This window comes from Mandrillus leucophaeus, unplaced genomic scaffold (assembly GCF_000951045.1).
Source record: "Mandrillus leucophaeus isolate KB7577 unplaced genomic scaffold, Mleu.le_1.0 Scaffold543, whole genome shotgun sequence".
Taxonomy (NCBI): domain Eukaryota; kingdom Metazoa; phylum Chordata; class Mammalia; order Primates; family Cercopithecidae; genus Mandrillus; species Mandrillus leucophaeus.
In genome coordinates this window covers 1,304,711-1,314,775 of record NW_012105842.1, presented here as the reverse complement: position 1 = coordinate 1,314,775, position 10,065 = coordinate 1,304,711, and positions in this window count along the sequence as shown.

The window sequence follows — 10,065 nt, the reverse complement described above, 5'->3', positions numbered from 1 at the left end:
TCATGAACATGTCTAAAATGTTACGCTCTACCAGGCAAGAAATTATCTTTTTTATTTCCTGTTAGTATGGACAACTTTGGAGATTGTAGGATGTGTACTAGACGATCTTCTTTATTACCTAGTACTGTGGAAGAATTTGGGCTGAGATTGCAGGACGTACACTGGACAACAATAGGTTCAGATACTGGTGGCAAAATTTTGTCCTCGTTGTTATTAACTCTTCCTGGGTTTAGATCTTGTTAATATGATAGCCAGTTTCAGGTTCACCCCTTGTAACAACTAGTATTAATTTTCATCCTAGGCTAGGCAGGCAGAAGGTTCCAACCCATTCCAGACAACATTTATCTGTGTGTGTCTGTGTGTGTGTGTGTGTATATATATATCCACATCATTGAATCACTGAGTGATAACTATGGGGATGTGTGTGGGAAGATATCCAGTGATGTCTGTGGGTTTTTTCATGAAAGATGCAGAAGCTAGGGCCGACTCCTACTGTTTTTAATAGAAGTACTATTAAAGTTATGGAAAATAACTATCAAATCATGGTACAAACTGTCTGATAGGGATGACAAATCCTACAGCTAGTTAAATTGAAAGCCATTGCAAAACTTTTTGAAAACAATGAAACGGCATTTTGTTTTAAAGGAAGGCTAAAGTAGGAATGCCTATCTAAGGTATCATCAATGCTGCCCTCCCTTGTACCTACTGGTGCTGGGTTTATTTCCTCAGTTCTTCTCCCTTCACTGCAACAAAAGCAGCAGTCTATTTAAAAACAAAACAAAGAAATAAAACCTTTATATCCAAATTATTTTTAATTGAAGTTGTTTGGATTTGAATAAGTCCTCCCAGAATTCATACATTGAAATGCTAACTTCTAACGCAATGGTTTTAGGAGATGGGGTCTTTTGGGGCAATCATGAGGGTGGAGACCTTATGAATGAGATTAGTGCCTTTGTAAAAGGGACCCCAGAGGACTCTCTTGCTCTCTCTCTGCCACATAAGGAGGATACAAGAAATCTGCAGGTTGGTACCCAAGATAGGGCCATCACCAGAACCCAACCATGCTGGCATTCTGGTATCAAACTTCCAGCCTCCAAAATTGTGAGAAATAAATTTATGTTTAAGCCTCCAGTCTATAGTAGTTTGTTACAATATTTCAAGCTGAATAAGATAGCAATTGAAAATGTTTACACTGTAGGTTCAAATGAAAAAAGACAATCGCTTGTAGAGAATATGCAGAGCATGAGCTCAATTACGTTTAAATGCATTTGACTCAAAAATGGAAGAAAAATATATTTTTTAACTTTAATGTTTTTATTTAGCTCTGAATTGTGAGATAACATCTGAAACATTTTATTTTATTTTTATTTTTATTATTTTTTGAGACAGAGTCTCACTCTGTCACCCAGGCTGGAGTGCAGTGGCATGATCTCGGCTCACTGGTCTACCTCCCGGGTTCAAGCGATTTCCAGCTAATTTTTGTAATTTTAGTAGAGGCAGGGTTTCACCATGTTGGCCAGACTGGCCTCGAATTTCTGACCGCCAGTAACCCATCTGCCTTGGCCCCACAAAGTGCTAGGATTACAGGAGTGAGCCACCGCACCCAGCTCTGTTTTGTATATTTTTTTAATGTTATTCATTTAGTTTTTCATTTTCTCAGAACAATTTTAATACCTAAGTTTATCATTTAGGTATGTTAAAGCCATTAATATTTTAAGTTGATTCCATATTCTGGCAAAATATTGTCTAATTTACCTGAGGTTAGCTATTATGACTTGATAATTGTTTATTTTTCTTATCACATAGCTTCGATGTTTTCAATTGTGTTTCATATATTATTTCAGGCCTATTATTTCCCTGGTTTGTCAATACTGATGTATTTTCAAACTATTCTACAGCTGGATTGAGTTACAGAACCATGTTTTCTTTTCATATTTTCATGTCCTCTAAAAGAAAAATGAAATTAGATGGTCTAAGAAAATTTTATTGAACATGAACAAAATTATTAGAAAAATTTTTATTATTGTTGTATTAGGGATCTCTAGAGGGACAGAACTAATAGGAGATATCTATCTATCTTTCTATCTATCTATCTGTCTATCTACACATATATATACACACACACACACGTATATTTGGGAGTTTATTAAGTGTTAACTTACACGATCATAAGGTCTTAGGCTGCCTGCAAGCTAAGGAGCAAAGAGAGCCAGTCCCAGTCCCAAAACTGAAGAACTTGAAGTCTAATTTCGAGGGCAGGAAGCATCCAGTATGGCAGAATGAAGGCTGGGAGGCTAGACCAGTCTCTCCTTTTCATGTTTTTCTGCCTGCTTTATATTTGCTGGCAACTGATTAGATTGTGCCAACCAGATTAAGGGTGAAACTGCTTCCCCAGCCCACTGACTCAAATGTTAATCTCTTTTGCCAACACCCTCACAGACACACCCAGAATCAATACTTTGTATTCTTCAATCCAATCAAGTTGATACTCAGTATTAACCATCACAAGTCTACCTCTTGTCAACCTGAACCCATATACATCTCCTGAGATCATATATAATCTTGAAATAAAGACAAAAATAAGGCCTTAATTATGCCCAACATAATGCAACTGAATATAAGTGTAAAACTGGAAACACCAATTCCCGACTAAAATACTATTACATAAAGTTAATAATACATAAATGCTGATGTGAAGTCAATAAATCTTATGTCCCATGATAAGGGTAAAGGAAATAAAAGTAAGAAATTTTATTATTACAGTTCATACATGCACAAAAACGTTTTTAACAAAAGAAGGAGAGAACACTCATGACAGTTACAGTCCTGGTTTCTGCAACTGGTCACATGGTTGTAGCTGGTATTGATGACTACCTTCTTCCACTACCCATTCTGTATTCCCTTTGCCTTCAGCAAGCACCTCAGCAGGTCATGGTTTTTTTCCTGGTGGAGTGATCCAAAACTTCATTCCTGAGGGGTCTGGGCCATTTGTAGTCCTGCCTGGATTGGGCTGTTGTAGTTTCCCTCTGACCTTAATCACAGGGCATGGCAATACTAAGAGACGTCCTAATGGATCTCCTGTACTCCATGCATACTCTTCCTTACCTCTGTTGTGGAGTAGTAGACTGATTTCATCTTGATAGTCTGGGTCAATCACCCCAGCCAACATTGTAACTCCCTTCTTAGCCTGCTTACTTAAAGATAGGAGGAGCCCAAAGTGTCCAGGTGGCAATCTTAACTCCCAGCTTAATGGAATTATTGTTGTGTTTCCTGGTGGCAGCGTTCCTCCCTCTGAAACTAAGACCTCTAGGCCAGGAGAACATAATGTTGGGGAAAAGGAAGCAAAAATTTTGCTACTGGATCACTAGGGGTGATAGTGAGTGGTGCCATTTCCACTTCCACCTCTTGATTCCTGGACCCATAAATCCTGGCTATGGGAGAAACAGTATCGTATATCAGATGATAATTCAGAGCATACTTGTCCTTCTGGAGAACATCGATGGTAGTCTTGGCAGAGGCATTGTGTGCAGGACGGGCAAACCCATATCCGAAGTGTCTATTCCAGTGGGAACAAACCTTGGCCCTTTCCATGATGAAAGAGGTCCAATACAATCAAGCTGCCACCAGGTAGCTGGCTGATCACCCCCAAGGAATGGTGCCATATTGAGGGCTCAATGATGGTCTCTGCTGCCAGCAAATTGGGCGCTAAGCAGTGGCCATAGCCAGGTAAGCTTTGGTGAGTGGAAGCCCATGTTGCTGAGCCCATGTGTAACCTCCATCCCTGCCACCATGGCCACTTTGTTCATGGGACTATTGGGCGATTACAGTGGTGACTGGGGAAATAGGCTGAGTGGTGTCCACAGAACGGGTCATCCTATCCACTTGATTATTAAAATCCTCCTCTGTTGAGGGCACCCATTGGTGAGCATTCACACAAGATACAAATATCTTCACAGTTTTTGGCCACCAGAGACATCCATCCACATACCCCTTCTCAAAATTTCTTTGTCATCAATTTTCCAATTATGTTTTTTCCAAGGCCTTGACCTTCCAGCCAAACCATTTGCTAGAGCCTATGAATCAGTATATAATCACAAATCTGGCCATTTCTCCTTCTATACAAAGTGCACAACCAGGTGCACTGCTTAACGTTCTGCCCACTGGGAAGATTTCCCTTCCCTGCTGTCCTTCAGGGATTTCCTAAAAAGGGGCTGCAGTGCTGCAACTGTCCACTTTCAGGTGGTGCCTGCATATTATGGAGAACCACCTGTCAACCAGGCCCTAGTTTTCTCTTTCTCCGTCAACTGATCATAGAGAACTCCCCATGAGGCCATCAGTGCAGGCTGGGGAAGAGAAGGCAGGTGGCAGGAGTAGAGACCACAGGCATTTGAGCCACTTCATCATGTAACTTACTTGTGCCTTCAGGACCTGCTCGAGCCTGTTCATGTATGTACCACTTCCATTAGATGATGGAGTGCTGCTGTGCACAATCCACTTTATAGCTAGATGGGTCAGAAAGCACCCAGTTCATGACAGGCAGTTCAGGTTGTATGGTGACTTGATGACCCATAGTCAAATGTTTAGTTTCCACCAAATCCCAGTAACAGGCCAAGAGCTGTCTCTTAAAATGAGGCTAGTTAATCTGCAGAAGATGCCACTGCTCCAAAATCCTGGAGGTCTCCACTATGATTTACCTATGGGGCTGTCTCTTATACACATCTAGATGTGTATAAGAGACAGCTCCCTTCTTAGCCTGCTTACTTAAAGATAGGAGGAGCCCAAAGTGTCCAGGTGGCAATCTTAACTCCCAGCTTAATGGAATTATTGTTGTGTTTCCTGGTGGCAGCGTTCCTCCCTCTGAAACTAAGACCTCTAGGCCAGGAGAACATAATGTTGGGGAAAAGGAAGCAAAAATTTTGCTACTGGATCACTAGGGGTGATAGTGAGTGGTGCCATTTCCACTTCCACCTCTTGATTCCTGGACCCATAAATCCTGGCTATGGGAGAAACAGTATCGTATATCAGATGATAATTCAGAGCATACTTGTCCTTCTGGAGAACATCGATGGTAGTCTTGGCAGAGGCATTGTGTGCAGGACGGGCAAACCCATATCCGAAGTGTCTATTCCAGTGGGAACAAACCTTGGCCCTTTCCATGATGAAAGAGGTCCAATACAATCAAGCTGCCACCAGGTAGCTGGCTGATCACCCCCAAGGAATGGTGCCATATTGAGGGCTCAATGATGGTCTCTGCTGCCAGCAAATTGGGCGCTAAGCAGTGGCCATAGCCAGGTAAGCTTTGGTGAGTGGAAGCCCATGTTGCTGAGCCCATGTGTAACCTCCATCCCTGCCACCATGGCCACTTTGTTCATGGGACTATTGGGCGATTACAGTGGTGACTGGGGAAATAGGCTGAGTGGTGTCCACAGAACGGGTCATCCTATCCACTTGATTATTAAAATCCTCCTCTGTTGAGGGCACCCATTGGTGAGCATTCACACAAGATACAAATATCTTCACAGTTTTTGGCCACCAGAGACATCCATCCACATACCCCTTCTCAAAATTTCTTTGTCATCAATTTTCCAATTATGTTTTTTCCAAGGCCTTGACCTTCCAGCCAAACCATTTGCTAGAGCCTATGAATCAGTATATAATCACAAATCTGGCCATTTCTCCTTCTATACAAAGTGCACAACCAGGTGCACTGCTTAACGTTCTGCCCACTGGGAAGATTTCCCTTCCCTGCTGTCCTTCAGGGATTTCCTAAAAAGGGGCTGCAGTGCTGCAACTGTCCACTTTCAGGTGGTGCCTGCATATTATGGAGAACCACCTGTCAACCAGGCCCTAGTTTTCTCTTTCTCCGTCAACTGATCATAGAGAACTCCCCATGAGGCCATCAGTGCAGGCTGGGGAAGAGAAGGCAGGTGGCAGGAGTAGAGACCACAGGCATTTGAGCCACTTCATCATGTAACTTACTTGTGCCTTCAGGACCTGCTCGAGCCTGTTCATGTATGTACCACTTCCATTAGATGATGGAGTGCTGCTGTGCACAATCCACTTTATAGCTAGATGGGTCAGAAAGCACCCAGTTCATGACAGGCAGTTCAGGTTGTATGGTGACTTGATGACCCATAGTCAAATGTTTAGTTTCCACCAAATCCCAGTAACAGGCCAAGAGCTGTCTCTTAAAATGAGGCTAGTTAATCTGCAGAAGATGCCACTGCTCCAAAATCCTGGAGGTCTCCACTATGATTTACCTATGGGGCCTGCCAAAAGCTCCAGACAGCATCCCTACCTGCCACTGACACCTGAAACACCATTGGATCTGCTGGGTTATATAGCCCAAGCAGCAGAGCAGTTTGTATAGCAGACTGGACCTGTTGCAGAGCCTTCTCCTATTCTGGACTCCACTCAAAACTCACAGCCTTTCAGGTTACTTGATAAATGGGTCGGAGTAACATACCCAAATGAGGAATGTCTTGCCTCCAAAATCCAAATAGGCCCTCTAGGCATTGTGCCTCTTTCTTGATTGTAGGAGGGGCCAAATGCAGCAATTTATCCTTCACTTTAGAAGGAATATTTCAACAGGCCCCGTACCACGAAATCCCCAGAAATTTTACTGAGGTAGAAGGTCCCTGGGTTTTAGTCAGATTTATTTCCCACCCTCTGGCACGCAAACGTCTCACCCGTAAGTCCAGTGTGTTTGCCACTACCTGCTCACTGGATCCAATCAGCATAATGTCATCAGTGTAATGGACCAGTGTGATATCTTGCAGAAGCAAAAAGTGATCAAGGTCTCTCTGAATTAAACTATGACACAGAGCCAGAGAGTTGATATACTCCTGGGGTAGGACAGTTAAGTTATATTGCTGTCCTTGCCAGCTGAAGGCAAACTGCTTCTGGTGTGTCTTATGGGTAGGAATGGAGAAAAAGGCATTTGCTGAGTCAATGGCTGCATACCAGGCACCAGGGAATATGTTAATTTGCTCAAACAGTAAAACCACCTCTGGTAGAGCAGCTGCAATTGGAGTCACCATTTGGTTAAGCTTATGATAATACACTGTCATTCTCCAAGATTTATATGTCTTCTGCACAGGCCAAATGGGAAAGTTGAATGGGGATGTGGTGGGAATCACTCCCCTGCATCTTTCAAGTCCTTGATGGTGGCACTAATCTCTGCAGTCTCTCCAAGGTTATGACATGGTTTTTGATTTACTATTCTTCTATGTAGAGGCAGCTCAAATGGCTTCCATTTGGCCTTTCCCACCATAGTAGCCCTCACCCTACCCATCAGGGGGCCAATGTGGTGGTTCTGCCAGCTGCTAAGTATGTCTATGCCAATTATACATTCTGGCACTGGGGAAATGACTAAAGGATGAGTCCGGGGAACCACTGGACCTACCATAAGTTGGATCAGAGCTAAAACTCTGTTGATTATCTGACTTCCATAAGCCTTTAACTGGAGGACCATAGTGATGTTTTGGGTCCGCAGGAATCAACGTCAGCTCAGAGCCAGTGTCCAGTAGTCCCTGAAATGTCTGGTCATTTCCCTTTCCCCAGTGCATTTACCCTGGTAAAAGGTTGGAGGCCTCCGTGGGGAAGGATGGGAGAAAGATTCTATGCATAAATTGTTGGTAATGTGGTGGGGTCCTTCCTCAACGGGACCCAACCTCTCCTTCATGTGTATACATATATATATATATAATATGGAGGTCTCTCTCTGTCGCCCAGGCTGGAATGCTCACTCCTGTAATCCCAACACTTTAGGAGGATGAGGCAGGTGGATCATCTGAGGTCAGGAATTCAAGACAGCCTGCTCAATGAGGTGAAATCCCGTCTCTACTAAAAAAATGCAAAAATTATCTGGGTGTGGTGGCGCCCCTGTAATCCCAGCTACGCGGAAGGCTGTTAGGAGAATTGCTTGAACCTGGGAGGTGGAGGGTGCAGTGAGCTGAGATGGCACCACTGCATTCATTGCTATTTATGATCACATTATGGTTAATGGGATTCCTAGCAGCCTGATAGAGACTAGCTCATTCAATGTTCACCCCTCTCCCATTATTTATGAGAGTTCCCAAACGGCTACTTTACCTGTGCCCACAAAATGGTCCATTAGCAGCAGTCTCCATGCAAGATCACTGCCCTTGACTGTCTGCCACTGCTCACTGTCTGCCAAACTAGTGTCAAACATTTCAGTCACTTTCCATATCCTGAAGATGCTAATGTTTACCTAATTACAAACAAACAACACTTTGAATCTGTATACTCTCATCTTGTGGAGTAGTACATTGCTGGGTAGATTTTGTAAGTGAAGATTTTTTTTTAACACATGAACTGTGAATTAGTAATAACTGCAATCACAAATCCATGTCTCAATAAACCTTCTTACATGGATTTCAGAGATTCTGAGCCCTCGCTCATCTATGAATTTGGGAAATGAACTAAGTTGTAAGACCTGATGCTGATATTAATAGACCCCATGCTATATGTGCCCCTTTTCTATTGTCCTCACATCCTCTCTTTTGTGACTTAAAACACCCCCGTTATCAGTACGAAATTACGTTTCGCATGAATAACAACTGATACCAACTAAAACTTAGGTGAAAATATAACATGAATAAAAGAGGTGAATTACCTGTTCATCTACTTCAAGTAATATGCTCAGCCTCCCACATTTTAGTAAAGAGCTTAAAGAGAATCTCGAAGTAGAACTCTACCATGTTGATACTTTAACCTTAGATTAACAAATACTGGTTGAGTAAAAAAAGGAAAAAGAAAAAATGACTGGATGATCATTGTAGTTTGTAATTTTTGCTGTCATTGGAGTCAGAGCCAGTGTTTCTTGAAAAGAGGTGAGGAGAGATATGTACCTATATTCTTTGTTTTCATTAGTCAAGTTATTCTCTTTTACCTTTTGTACAGAGCCAAGTGTAACTTCAATATATAAAGACATATTCTATTTATAATATAGTGTATAAAGGTAAATTAATTAGTTCATGTGGTTCTCAATCCAAAACCAATGATCTATTTCAAAAATAAAAACTGCCTGGTCCAAAATACTTTAGGGATGATTTGAATGCAATTATTTTTTCTCATGGTTCGAAACACAAGAATTCACTGTAAGTGATTTTCACTGTTAGTACTAATTTTGCATTTCACTGCATTAACTGACAAGTCAGCTGTGTAAAAACCAGACGAGAGTGGAATTGCTCAACTCTAGGATTTCTCTTTCTCTCTATGGTAGCCAGTGAGGCTCGCTGAGGCCAGTTGTGAACATCAGTGCTGATTTTTGTAGTCGTCAGTCCAGACGAATGCATCTCACAATTTAAAGGGCCCACAAATCGCTTGGGGATCAAGATGCACATCATATCACGTAGGTTTGTGTTGGTCCTAAGACTCTTCATTGATAATGAGCTCCCGGGTGACTAATATAGTGACTGATGTGGATTACACTTTGGTAAGCAAGGGTCTGCATTATTTAAATAAAATTTTCTTCATTTTATATAAATATTATATATATTTGAGCCAATACCCATTCAGGCCACTACATTACAATAGACTTTGTTTTAATTTACTTTTGTAATATACCTGTCATTCCTCAAGCACATAAGAACTGAGTATTAGGGTGAGGCAGCCTGGCATGAATTGTACTAGCAATCATGAAAGAATACTCTTCATAATAGAAATAACCCTAGATAATTTCTGTAAGAAAGATTAATAATGGACTGCAAAGAATATACTCCAATAATTATACCCATTGATGATGTTCTATGGGAATAATATAAGCACACACTTGTATTAATAATTTTCAAACAGAGAAAAATCATACATTAAATCAATATTAAATAATTCTTATTAATTTTTGAATGTAGGAGATATGGTAGTGCCACCTCTTGGTAATAAGTGGAGTAGCAAGATAAGTTCCTACCTTTACATTTTTTATATATATATATATATTAGGTTTTGTATTATACTACTAATACTAATGCTACTGGTACTAATACTAATAATCCTAATACTGGTATTAGTATTAGTAGTATAATATATAATCTTATATATATG